General features: G+C 43.6%; 1 protein-coding gene across 1 annotated transcript in view; it reads left to right on the top strand.

Moving 5' to 3' along the window:
- Positions 1-6,924: 6,924 nt before the first annotated feature.
- The window catches only part of LOC121873435 (early endosome antigen 1-like), a 68,397-nt gene continuing 60,774 nt past the window's right edge, over positions 6,925-14,547 (top strand). Inside the window, exon 1 of the mRNA XM_042377014.1 lies at positions 6,925-7,132. The gene's annotated coding sequence lies outside the window, so the exon portion shown is untranslated. The remainder of the gene's footprint in view (positions 7,133-14,547) is intronic.

Genomic DNA, 14,547 nt, shown 5'->3' with positions numbered 1-14,547 from the left:
TTCGGGCTGCAGAACTTTTTCCATAAACCGTTAATTATTATTATTATTATTATTATACACACACACACACACACACACACACAGACATACACATATACAATCAGAGTTTCTCGGGTTTCACGGTTGGAGCCAGCAGGCAGGGCAGGGCAGGGGAAGGAGGGACAGGGAGTCAGCGGAGAGTGAAGCCTGACAACACCCCCACCACCTTCTTCAATTACTCCTCCCACCTTCCTGTGATTCCTTACTACGGTACAGACAACACCAGAAAGCCACGCCACGCCACGCCACGCCACGCCACCGCCACGCCACGCCACGCCACACGCCACGCCACGCCACCGCCACGCCCGCCACGCCACCCACGCCACCGCCACGCCACGCCACCGCCACGCCACGCCACGCCACCGCCACGCTACTTACTCCCACTCCACGCCATTTATTCCCTCTTCAAGGCCACTCCACCAAACGCCACTCCCACGCTCTTCCACGCTCCGTTGTTATTCCTAATTATGTTAACAGAACTTCTCTCTCGTCAACAGCATCTTGAGCCAAACTTTTAAACAAACAGAATCACATCAACAAATTTCATATCGTGTTCATAGTATTAGTTTACCAAAGTTTTGTCGGTTATCTGCACAATAATTTGAACCATCACTGTCAAAACTAATTATACATTTTCTTTTCCACAAACAAATAATTTTACTAGGTTTGGTTTGGTTAGGTTAGGTAAAAGCAGTTTGAGTTTCCTAATCCTCGAGGCAGATCTTGTGTTTTTTAAATACTGTACAATCATTGTATTTTGATGATAAAAACCATGACAGTATTTTGGTAAGGCTTGTGTAAGAATTATTACATTATCACCGTTATACCAACAGTGACTGACTTTGGTATAAAAAACATGTTCTCAAAATCATAATATGTTGCTAGGAAGGTCACTGTTGCGTCACAGAGTTACTACGTCATAGAAACAATATTTACTGTTCTCAAAGTTTATATTTTCTATTTCCGAAATCACTTCATAAAATAGAGCTTGGAATTATATTATTTTCTGGGACTAAAAATTCTCACTTTCCAATAATTATAATAAACATAATTTTTGTTCTCCCATATTTTCAAACTTTATCCAAACACGAACTCTCTTTACGCCTCAGAACACCGCGACGTCAATTCTCTACAGACAATTACACTCTCGCCGCGGCAGCCATCCTCCACCCCACGACGTGATCACCATTAGTGTGGTCAGTAGCGTCGTGACCACCTCCGCGCTGCCTAGTGAAGACCCGCCCCACCTGCTTGATGTCCTGGGGGGAGGGGGGGGGAGGTGGAGGTAGGAAGAAGGCGTGGCAGTATAAAGGAGGAGGGTTGGCCAGTGTGAAGGTTGAGAGTAAGAAAGAATAAAAAGAATTCTCATTGTTACTTATGTATTGATACCTTAAATATATCCAATTACTGTACATTTATTTTTCATTGTTGTGAGGGAGGAAACAATTATCTCTGTATATATTTGTCCAGGGTGGTTTGAGAGAGTTACAGATTGTACTTGGTTCTTAACATTGTGCAGTCATAGAATTACATTAAAGGCAGTTTGATAATCCGTTCAGGTGTTGGTGTTGTATTTCGGGTTGATTCAGGTGTGTTAAGGGAGATTTTAGTTCACGATGATGTACTGTAGTTGTATTTCCTGAGGTCAGCTTCTCCCTCCAGGCCAAACTCACCAAGATTCCACCTTCGCGTCACTTCTGGGATGCATTGTGGATCTCTGTGTTAAATTTCAGCGACCTTTGATCAAACCTGTGGCCGGGGATAGCGAACTCACACACACACACACACACAGAGCTTCAGCACACGTCCCTCCTTCATCACACACCCTCCTTCACCACACACCCTTCTTCACCACACACCCTCCTTCACCACACACCTCCCTCACCACACTCTCCTTCACCACACACGCCTCCCTCACCACACACCCTTCCTTCACCACACACGCCTACCTCACCACACACCCTTCCCTCAACACACACCCTTCCCTCACCACACACCCCTCCCTCACCACACACCCTTCACCACACACGCCTCCCTCACCACACACACCCTTCCTTCACCACCCTAAAAAATATATAGAACGGTCGTGACGCACCAGAAATTTGAGAATAATTTCCTGGTAGAAGCGTGACGGGGCGGGCTGTTGGTTCCTGGCCTCCCTGTGTCGCGGTTATTATCACGGCGTGTAAACAAGGCCCGTGTTCCAGCCTGCGTCACTGTATGAAACCACGAGCATAAATAAGTCCTTAGCTGATATTTTGCCTCAGTCTGTGTGATATTCTGCCTCAGTCTGTGTGATATTCTGCCTCAGTCTGTGTGATATTCTGCCTCAGTCTGTGTGATATTCTGTCTCAGTCTGTGTGATATTCTGCCCCAGTCTGTGTGATATTCTGCCTCAGTCTGTGTGATATTCTCTGCCCCAGTCTGTGTGTGATATTCTGCCCCAGTCTGTGTGATATTCTGCCCCAGTCTGTGTGATATTCTCCTGCCTCAGCCTGTGTGATATTCTCTGCCCCAGTCTGTGTGATATTCTGGGCTCAGTCTGTGTGATATTCTGCCTCAGTCTGTGTGATATTCTGCCCCAGTCTGTGATGATATTCTGCCTCAGTCTGTGTGATATTCTGCCCCAGTCTGTGATATTCTGCCTCAGTCTTGAGCACTCTGCCTCAGTCTGTGTGATATTCTGCCCCAGTCGTGTGATATTCCCTGCCTCAGTCTGTGTGATGCATTCTGCCCCAGTCTGTGTGATATTCTTGCCCCAGTCTGTGTGATATTCTCTGCCTTCAGTCTGTGTGATATTCTGCCCCAGTCTGTGTGATATTCTGCCCCAGTTCGTGTGATATTCTGCCTCAGTCTGTGTGATATTCTGCCTCAGTCTGTGTGATATTCTGCCTCAGTCTGTGGGATATTCTGTCTCAGTCTGTGTGATATTCTGCCCCAGTCTGTGTGATATTCTGCCTCAGTCTGTGTGATATTCTGTCTCAGTCTGTGTGATATTCTGCCCCAGTCTGTGTGATATTCTGCCTCAGTCTGTGTGATATTCTGCCCCAGTCTGTGTGATATTCTGCCTCAGTCTGTGTGATATTCTGCCCGTCTTGAAAAGTGCTGGTAGTTTACTTAACTGTCTTGTGTGTAAAACTTCCCCCAATTTGCCCCCCCCACCAAAAAAAAAACGTATTCAAATGTTTCCTGTCGATATTCAAATGGATCGTATCTTTTTGTTGAATGAAATCTTGATAAACTGTTATTCGTTAACGGTGAAAAATAACCGGGTAGTACAGTAGTCTTTTTCCCTTTTCCCTTCGTTTGTTCCGGGTTGTACAACTGACCATAACAAGAAAATTCGATCATTAAGGTTAGGTTAGTTTACGTCAGGTCAGGTCAGGTCAGGTTAGATTAGGTAAGGTGAGGTCAGGTCTGGTTAGATTAGGTAAGGTGAGGTCAGGTCAGGTCAGATTAGGTAAGGTCAGGTCAGGTCAGGTCAGGTTAGATTAGGTAAGGTCAGGCCAGGTCAGGTTAGATTATGTCATGTCGTTATTTTTTTCTTTCAACAAACCTTAAGAATTTATCACATACATTGAAACCTCCCTATAACGGATTCTGTGTCCATATAATCCGTTAGATGGGATTTTCACATCTAAAGGACCCTCGATATAACGGACTTTCAGCTCTATATTATAATCCGTTAGATAGAGATTACACATATAAGGAACCCTAGATATAGCGGACAAACTCTCCATATAGCCCGTTAAATAGAGGTTTACTTGTAATACCATATACCCAAAACGTATCACCAGATTTTGAAACAGAAAACGGGAACTGTGAAGGAGTGACCATGGTAGACGAGGGGAGGAGTGACCATGGTAGACGAGGCGAGGAGTGACTATGGTAGGCGGATGCGAGGGGTGACCATGGTAGACGAGGCGAGGAGTGACCATGGTAGACGGAGGCGAGGAGTGACCATGGTAGACGGAGGCGAGGAGTGACCATGGTAGACGAGGGGAGGAGTGACCATGGTAGACGGAAGCGAGGAGTGACCATGGTAGACGAGACGAGGGGTGACCATGGTAGACGGAGGCGAGGGGTGACCATGGTAGACGGAGGCGAGCGTCATGTAGCGTCCACAGTGACCTTCCTGCTGCCCCCACCACGCCGCCACTAACAAGGTAATGACGGCATGTTATCTCCTGCCCTCCCCTCACCTCCCCTCCTGGTTCTGCTGGGGGGTCAGTCTTCCCCAGGGACCTGATAGGCAGCACTCGGGGCAGCCACCACCCTACTAATGAATGGCTGCAGGGGACATTGGTGGTGAAAAACCTTACTGGTAGTGGTGGAGAGTAGTGGTGGTGGTGGTGAGTGGTAGTGGTGGTGTTGGAGAGTGGTGGTGGGAGGGTGGTAGAGAGGATAGTGGTGGGTGGTGAGGTGGTGGTGGGAGTAGTGGTGGGTGGGAGAGGTGGGTGGTGGTGGTGGGAGAGTGGTGGTGGGAGAGTGGTGGTGGGTGGGTGGTGGTGGTGGGAGAGGTGGTGGTGGAGTGGAGAGTGGTAGTAGTGGTGGTAGTGGGAGAGGGTAGTGGTGGGTGAGGAGAGGGTGGTGGTGGGTGGGAGAGTGGTGGTGGTGGTGGAGAGTAGTAGTAGTGGGTGGTGGTGGTGAGAGTGGTAGTGGTGGGAAGGTGGTAGTGGTGGGAGAGTGGTGGTGGTGGTGGAGAGTGGTGGTGGTGGGAGAGGGTGGTGGTGGGAGTGTAGTGGTGGTGGGTGGGAGAGTGGTGGTGGTGGAAAGTGGTGGTGGAGAGTGGTAGTGGGTGGTATGAGATTGTGGTGGTGGAGTGTGTTGGTGGTGGTGGTGGTGGTGGTGTTTTGTTGGTTGCCGAGGAGTGGTGGTGTTGTAGTGGTGGTATGGTGGTGGTGGTGGTGGTAGTAGTACTGGTGGTGAACCCATGTACACGTACTGTATATAATACAGTATTGAGTTGTTTACCCGCGTCGTTTAAGTTTTCTATAGTTTACCTCACAGTAATATTCTTTCTTTTAGTTGATTTCTCTCACTCATGGGAGACTTCATTATATTCCATTAACTCCTCGTTCATGTTAAGTTTATAGTCATATAAGGAAGGTATTTTATGTTTATATATTTTAATAATTTCTAGCTATTACACGCAATAATAATTATATAATGAACCTAAAATATTTGTTGATTTTACTGACTCGCTCAGCTCAGCAGGTTAATTTACTGTAGAAAATCTCTTACTTAAGTTGTTATAATATTATCTTATTATCTTATGGTGGTAAACGATGTCTTATATAAAACAAAGTAATGTTTACTACATGAATTAATTACCAAGAAGCTGTGGCAATAAACATATAAAAGGTTATCCCTATTTAACCTAACATAAATATAACCAATGATTTACAACCCCAATTATAGAATATAACTCATAACCTAACGTAAACGCGACCAAGAAATTGATAAATAGCCACCCCACCCTCCCCCACCCCACCCCCCCTACCCTCCCACCCCTAAAAAAAAGATGGACAAACAGACAACATGTAGGGGGAGTAATTATTCTACTACCCCCTCTCCTCCTCCTCCTCCCCCCAAATAATAATTTAGTTGGTTGTTGAGCTGTGTTGTGTGGGTTAGGGCGTTTGTTTAGTTAGGTTGCTTTCGGTTAAGTGAGTCTCTCTCTCTCTCTCAAGTCCTTCCTATCAGACTTGACCCAACTGGTACTGTTTATTAGTTTATTTATTTATCCATTTATTTATTTATTTTTAGCAATTTGTAGTAGTGGTCCACAGTGAGATGAAAAATACCTACACATCCTTCTTTTTATTTAGGCTCAACTACAAGAAAAAACTATGAAAGCTGCCATTATTGTCCCTCCATCTCCCGTGTGTAACAACAACAATAATAATAATAATAATAATAATAATAATAATAATAATAATAATAATAATAATAATAATAATAATAATAATAATAATATTAAACAATCGTCAAATATTTCAATCTCTTATTATCAACTTTTTTCCACTACTAAAAATTAATTTAATCTTGAATGGGACTATTTTTTTTATTAAATAATAATAATAATATATCAATGGTAACGAAGTAATATAAATTGTATGTCACTCTTATTTACAAAATCTGGTGTCTTATTTACTCAAACAGTACAGTTCAAGTCTCTCTTCTTCCCCTTCACTCTTCTCTGTGACAACTGGGCCTTCAGAGGACGACTAATGGACCAAAACCATCTGCCAGGAGGGTTAGAGGCTCCCCACTGTACAGTATATGTTATAAAAAAGGTCGAGCTTGAGGGACCATTACTAACACTCTATTAGGAACTTGAAGAGCGATTCACATACACCCATAACCTAACCTAACCTTAAAAGAACACAAGGGAGTTATATAGTAAGAGTAGTGTACCGTCACACCTCACTCACCAGGACACAAGACACGATGATCATATGTTGTCAAAGGTCTTGGACAGTCATGGCCCCAAAAGTGACTGATGTTTTTCTTTAGTTTGTGAGGCTTTGTATTGTTGTTCTTCGGTCATATTTACATCTTTAAAAGAATCTGTCGTATTTTTCCAGCATTGCATACTTTGAGGGGAAGAATGAGAGAGAGCCAGGTGAGGAGGAGGTGTGTGTGTGTCCCACCTCCTGCATGGGGTCAAGTGTCACCATGACCAGCTGTGTGGTGAGGGTGTAGCATCACTGTCAGCCTCAGTCATCAGTACGCCGCCACTGCACCAGGCAGCAGCAGTGGCAGCAGCTGTAGAGATGGCTGGCCACGCGGTGCTGGGGCCCAAAATAACATGGCCCAGTTTTGGCATGGTTTCCGAGGCTTGGCGGAGGTGTGTGGGGGCGCCCCGTCCGGGTACCTGGTGGCGAGGCAAGCAGTTGGCCCCACACCCGGCACCCGTCCTGCCGCGTCCCCCTATACGCTAGCTTGGTTGTGGTTGTGCGTGTGTGTGTGTGGTCATGTTGTGTTCTAGGAAATAATAGCGGTGGTTCATATTCTCGCCCTGCTGGATCCCTTGCTTCACTCTACTGTACTGTGATAACTATGTAAAGCTGCTCTACGCTGTGATTGGGTAAGTATCCCGGGCTGGGCTGAGTGAGGGGGCTGGCACTCACTGTTTCCTCCGGACCTTTATAGCCGGCACGGCACCCAGCGCTCAACACACTGCAACATTGTTGATTACTCTCCCACTTTCTCAATGCGTCGCTTGCATTATATTTTGTTGCATGCATCTTACTTCCTTATTGCTCTCATAGATTAATCAAGGCAGTGGGAAAATTTCCCTTAATATGTAAATAAGTGATGGCGTCCTTACAGCATTATACCGTAAATGTGTTGTAAAATTATTATTAATATTATATAATGACATTATAAATAAATCACAACTGATAGTTTATCTTTACAACAATGAACGTAAAAACATTATTATTACTCTAAAATGTCTATAGTTAACACCTGGGGCGCGAGGGTCTGTATGTTAGCTCTAGTCATTTGACGTTAACCAAATAAAATAATAAAAGTGGTATCCAATAATGAGGTAATTAATGGAGATAATTATTTCACCTTGTAGGTGTATAATTGTCTATCATTGTATGTTAATAATAATCTATCATCATCCCTCTTGGCCCCTGTCAGGTACTATAATTAGTTGGACCTGATGTTTACGTGTGCAATGCAGTCGAGTTTGTTTCCTTATAACGGATCAGGTTCCGTTTTTTATAATATTCTATGAGCGGATAGATACTCCTATTAGCACTGATACTAGTGAAAACCTCCATATAACGGACTTCTCTCTCCATTAAATCCGTTAGATTGAGAGAGTCACATCTAACGGACACTCGATATAAAGGAATTTCATCTCTATATAGTTTACTAAATGGAAGTTTCACATCTAACGGACCCTCTATATAATGGACTCTACCTCTCTCCATATAGTCCGTTAAATAGAGGTTTCATAAATACTGTTGTTTTGTCTCTTACTTACAACTTGTAGGAGTGTTGTTAGTGTTGTGTTTAACGTTGTGGATTACATAAGGTTGTTAGACCCACCAGTGAGGCGAGGATGTTATAGCGAGCTGTTGTTTTGTTTACAATGTTTACTGTCTCTCTCTCTCCCCTCTCTCACCCTCCCCTTCCTCTCTCAACCTACATATTTCTATTTTTCTAACCTAACCTAACCTAACCTAACCTAACCTAACCTAACCTAACCTAACCTAACCACACACATCATCACTATCATCTCTGTGCTCTGAAACCCAATACCTTTTCCTGAGTACGTGACGTCAACACTACACTCGACTACCACCCCCACCACCTGCCCTTACCTCTGTTGATGCTACATACTTACATAGTCTACCTCACTAACCTAACCTAACCTAACCTAACAGATATACGTCAATGAATACATAGTATTTTATATTAGGGAAGATAATATACCTTTTTTTTTCATTAGTGATCGCCTCTTAGATATCTGAAGAAGAAACATTAACACGTAGAAGATTTATAATCAACGTGAAAAAATAATTGGATCTTGCAAGGTTTCTCATATGACGTCACAGTCACAGGTGCGCTTGACTTTAGTCATTTGTTTGTGTGTTTTTCTGGTCTATGCCACTTATCTCATCTTCTCTCCTTATTATCAAGTTATTAGTGTCTTTATCTCTTTGGTTTATTGTCCTTTTTCCTTTAGTTTTGACTTTGTTTTTGTTCTTTGTGTTTATTTCCTTTTCTTCTGTTTTGTTTTGTTTTGTTTTTTATTTCTTGTTTACTTGGGTAATTGTTTGTCTTCATCGTTATCTCTCTCTCTCTCTCTCTCTCTCTCTCTGCCCCGTCATTGTACCCTTCTCTGCCCCCCCCCCCTCACCCACCACACTAGCTGAATGACACATCTCCATACAGGAACTCCCATTGGTTATGTCGTACACCTAATAGCCTTCCACAGACGGCAGTTTAACCCTTTAAGACCTATAGTTTAACCCTTTGATGACGCTGATTTAACCCTTTGAGGACGATAGTTTACCCTTTAAGAACTATTGTTTAACCCTTTGAGGACGCTGATTTAACCCTTTGAGGACGCTGATTTAACCCTCTGAGGACGCTAATTTAACCCTTTGAGGACGATAGTTTACCCTTTAAGAACTATTGTTTAACCCTTTGAGGACGCTGATTTAACCCTTTAAGGACGATGGTTTAACCCATTAACGACGATAGTTTAATCCTTTGATGACGATAGTTTAATCCTTTGATGGCGATCGTTTAAGTCTTTTAGGTGGATGGTTTAACCCTCCAGGAGTCAGAAGGTTAATGAATGGTTCTACTACTCTCGGTCATGTTCACAGCCTCAGCACTTTCACTGTAATCCCCCCAAGGTCCCATAGCACTGGTTCACCTCTTCCCTCCCGTCTGTCGTGGTGTTCTCAGCACGGTGGTTGGGCATGACAGTTGTTTACGAGTCGAGATGCATGGAGGTCTCTGTGTGTGTATTTTACTTCGTGAGGAATTAAGCAGTGTTGAGGGTCTTGACTCGTGAGGAATTAAGTAGTGTTTGGGGTCCTACCTCATAAGGAATTAACCAGTGTTTTGGTCCCTGCCTCATAAGGAATTAACCAGTGTTTTGGTCCCTACCTCATAAGGAATTAACCAGTGTTTTGGTCCCTACCTCATAAGAAATTAACCAGTGTTTTGGTTCCTATCTCATAAGGAATTAACCAGTGTTTTGGTCCCTACCTCATAAGGAATTAACCAGTGTTTTGGTCCCTACCTCATAAGGAATTAACCAGTGTTTTGGTCCCTACCTCATAAAGAATTAACCAGTGTTTGAGGTTCGTGAATCAATTATACAGAAGTCTTATATATTTCGTCCCGTATATGAGGTGAATACTGTACAGCAACGTGAGAAATATTGATTTACTAGAGCTGTTGGTGTGTTGACTGTCTACCATGGAGTACTACAGGCAGTTTAGCTATGCACAACTGGCTCGTTTTTACTGTGAGTAACTGAACAATACACATATATAAACCATAACATTGAAATCCCACTTAAGTAGAATGAAAAACACAGTGGGATTTCACGTAAGAGTGTAGTGACCAGTGTTGAAATTAATAAGGTTTTGGGATAATTAATGTCTGTAGATTTGTGGTGGAAGTCAGGTCATGTCTGGTCAATAATTCCTTCATGTTGGGTCAAGTCAGGTCAGTGTTTTTGTTATGTACGTGTTCTCTGGCACCTCATAGTGTACGTAAGTGATATAAGTGGTGGTGGAGGTTAGTAGGTTAAGTGGTAGTGGGGCAAGAGACATTAGTGTGATTTAAGTAAAGTATTTAAGTGTAAAATTATACCACATGACTAAGCTGTAATGGTGAGGGGTGAGGTGATGCTGGCTCGTGGGGTATGAGGGGTTAGGTTAGGTTAGGTTAGGTCTGGTTAGGTTTGGTCTGGTTAGGTTAGGTTAGGTCTGGTTAGGTTTGGTCTGGTTGGGTTACGTTAGGTCTGGTTAGGTTAGGTTAGGTCTGGTTAGGTTAGGTTAGGTCTGGTTAGGTTACGTTAGGTCTGGTTAGGTTACTTTAGGTCTGGTTACGTTAGGTCTGGTTAGGTTAGGTCTGGTTAGGTTACGTTAGGTCTGGTTAGGTTACGTTAGGTCTGGTTAGGTTAGGTCTGGTTAGGTTACGTTAGGTCTGGTTAGGTTACGTTAGGTCTGGTTAGGTTAGTGTGGCCACATCTTAAGGTTCTCATTACTCACTGCTCCCTTAATCATAGGTGTCGTAATAACCAGGCAGTTGACGCTATAATGTCATCATTACGCTTCAACATCAGTAGTTAGTAGTTACAGATCATGTGAGGACCTCAGCTCACAAAACTATCATGACCTTCAAGTCACTTTCACGAACAATGCACTTGTCTTTACCACTTTCACTAGCGACGCACTTGAACTCTTCGCCCTGTATAAACATTGTGAGATAATGACACAAACAATGCAATTCACGAGTGTAATTACCAACAGCATTTGACTCATCACAGAGACATAATTCTAACCTTTATGTTGATGCTCTTGTTTTGTTTTGTTTTTTCTTCCCCCTGTTTATTATTTGATGCTATTTTGTTTCTTCTTGATCCATTCCTCTATTTTTTCCACCTGATGCTCTTTTGTTTCGTAATTCCTTCGTCCTGTTGATCATCTGATGCTCTCTGGTTTGTTAATTCTTTTTCGTTATTTACACCACTGCCAGTTACTATTATCACCACCCATACACCCCTAGTACACTATCACCACTACTACTGTCATCACCCCTACACCTCCACTACACTACCACCACCACTATTACTGTCACCACCACCACCACCACTACTGTCACCACCACTACTGTCACCACCACCAGTATCACCTCTCTACACCAGCCAACACTACAGGTAAAATTAGCCCTGACAGAGAAATCTTCCCACACAAATATTTCTTTCACTCTCAACACATGGGAGAGCTTGGCCTGGCTCTATGTCACGCCCGCCCCCGTGATGTGGCCGTCACTTGTACTGTGTCAACGATGGGGATGATAAGGAGGAGGAGGAAGAAGAGGGGAAAGGATGAAGGTACAGGAGGAGGAGGAGGAAGGGGAGAAGGTACAGGAGGAGGAGGTGGGTGGGGAGGAAGGTCAGGAGAGGAGGAAGAAGATGAGGGAAAGGATGAAGGCAGGAGGAGGAGGAGGAAGGGGAGAAGGTACAGGAGGAGGAGGAGGAAGATGAGGGAAGGATGAAGGTACAGGAGGAGGAAGGGAAGGTAGGAGAAGGGGGAGGAGGAAGAAGATGAGGGGAAAGGATGAAGGTACAGGAGGAGGAAGGGGAGAAAGTACAGGAGGAGGAGGAGAAGGAGGAAGGGTGAGAAGGTACAGGAGGAGGAGGAGAAGGGACAGGATTTTTTTTTATTTAGTTATTTTTTTGCCGCGGACAGCAGCTAGTTTATTGTACACCCATACTTATCCTGTAAGCGAAAGCGCAAAATGATTACAGAGTAGAGGCCACAAAGGGTGTTTATCAGACCCCAGTGACTCATATTATGAATGTTGCAGAGTATTTCTAGTACATTGTTTGTTTACGTCGGTACATTGAATTTTGATTGGGTACTAGATGCCAAGTGTTGATACAGCCTTGGTACATCAGCTATCTTGTCACCAGAGATAAAGCGCTGTACACAGTGTGCTTGGATCTATCCCTATAAGGTTCTATTTTTTTCACACACCAAGACGTAGTGTTGGAGTGTGTGGCCTTATGTCTGGCCACACACTTTACATTTAGTCTTGTTCACATCTGCTTGTAATCTAGTGATCTTGTTACTTACTCCATATACTACATGTTTTACTTGTTATATCTCATCATGGTAAACAATGGATTGACTTGTGCCTGTTTGCACTTGTCTACTGGCTTCAAATTCACCAAAAGTTCTTTTCTGATTACAGTTTTTAAGGTTCTGTTTGACAGTCCTAGATTGTACTCAACATTGTCATTGTTGGACGCGAGTTTAGCTAAGGCATCAACTCTATCATGTTCACTAATGCCTCTGTGAGAGGGGATCCACAGCAGCTTGATCCTGACACCCTCGTCAACAAGACACATGTGCTTGTGTCTGGCTTCAGAGATAACCGGGAGACAATCTGAGTTTAGGGTATCAAGAGCAAGTAGTGAGGATAAGGAGTCAGTGATGATAACGCTGTCAGACAGAGAAGGAGGAGCAGGCGAGCGAAGAGGAACGGGATGAAGTGAGAGAAAGAGGAGGAGGAATAAGAAGAGAGGGGAACAGGAGGAGGAAGAGTCTCATACAACACTACACAAAAATATTCACTGCTGAAGTAGTCACAACAACACACTTACTGGACAGTGTATGTTTTGATTCAGGGGAAGGAGAAGTTAGGTTAGGTTAGGTTAGGTTAGTTAGGTTAGCATAGTGGTTAATCTTTAGGTGAAGTAAACTATGGTGGATAGTCTCCATGAAATCCATTTATTTAATTAATTATTTTCATACACTTAGAGGTTCACTTAATATAATAGACAACACACACACACACATATATCTGGTACAGTACAGCAGATATGGTAGGTGATTGTGTCAAGGTGAGCTGTGCCAACGGTGGACGGCTCTGGCGACGCATTTCTAACATCATTATAATACTTAGTGGACCTCAGTGCCAAGATTATTTCCCAGACTGATACCATCTAACCTGCCCTAATCTGATGCTAACCAACCCTCTAACGCTAACCTAACCTAACCAAACAAGGGTAGATCCAGAGCGGGGGGGGGGGGTTCCCCCTTTCATCAGAATATTCCAATACTTTTTCCTTAATGCAGTATTGTACTCAGTCATTTTTGTAGAGTAAAGAATAATTACTATTGACCTCAGAATATATCTCCTAACATCAAGAGCACGTGGCCTCAAAATGGCCATAATATTGGAGGGGTTTACAGTGCTCCCAGCTGGTGGGTCGCCTTGTTCCCTCACCCAAAACTTTTGACCCTTTTGATATTCGTGTATCCGTCCCATTCTAACATAACCTAACCTAACCTAACCTAACCTCATCCCCAATTAGTGTTAGGGGTTAATTTCAGGTGGAATATGCTAGGGTGGATATTCTTCAGGTGATCCCAATAATATTAATACACGAAGAATGGAAATATTAACTTGTCAGTGATATACAACATCATTTCTGTTGTCTCTTTCTAAATGAGTTTTTCACACAGCGAAGGTAAATAAACATCACTGTAGACTTACCTGACACACTAATTGTTCACCTGCCGTCCACCTTATATCCTCAGATACATATAATGAATCACAAACACCAAGAGACGTATTGAGGTCATTTAATGTACAGTATTTTGTTCGTTTATTTATTTTTTACCTAGAACACGGTAGGTCTCCAGATACTGTGGTGGAATGAATGACTTTACTCTCTAAATTATGAGGTACGTACTTGTTATTCCTCTCTCTCTCTCTCTCTCTCTCTCTCTCTCAGCTTCCGGCTAGGGTTAGTACGTGACCTCTGCTCGTCACGGTTTTACCTCCCCTCGCTTCTCCACACATCTGACAACACCCAGGAATGTTGACACCTCCTCCTCCCCCTGCTGCTTCCGCTTGCGTCTCCTTCACCCCTCCTGCCCAGCGCGCCCTTCCGCTCTCCACCACCACCAAGACCTTCACAATCTTCCGTTCATCTCTCAATTCTTCTCTATTCCATTTAACATTCAAACTCGTGTGTGTGGGCAGCGATAGCACACACACACACACACACACACACACACACAGGGCTAAGAGCACCGCCTTGTTAGACAGGCACTTGTACAGGAACACCTTGACCTCCAACAATACTTAGTTTCTTCTGAGGAAAACATCTGACTTAAGACCAGTCACACACACACACACACACACACACACACACACACACACAAACTCAATTTGGTGTCTAACAACTGTAATTATTCCACTTGTTGTCAACAGTTTCCTCAC

The sequence above is a fragment of the Homarus americanus genome, unplaced genomic scaffold (assembly GCF_018991925.1).
Source record: "Homarus americanus isolate GMGI-L3 unplaced genomic scaffold, GMGI_Hamer_2.0 scaffold11151, whole genome shotgun sequence".
Classification (NCBI taxonomy): Eukaryota; Metazoa; Arthropoda; class Malacostraca; order Decapoda; family Nephropidae; genus Homarus; species Homarus americanus.
This window is presented reverse-complemented; position numbering and strand designations above follow the sequence as displayed.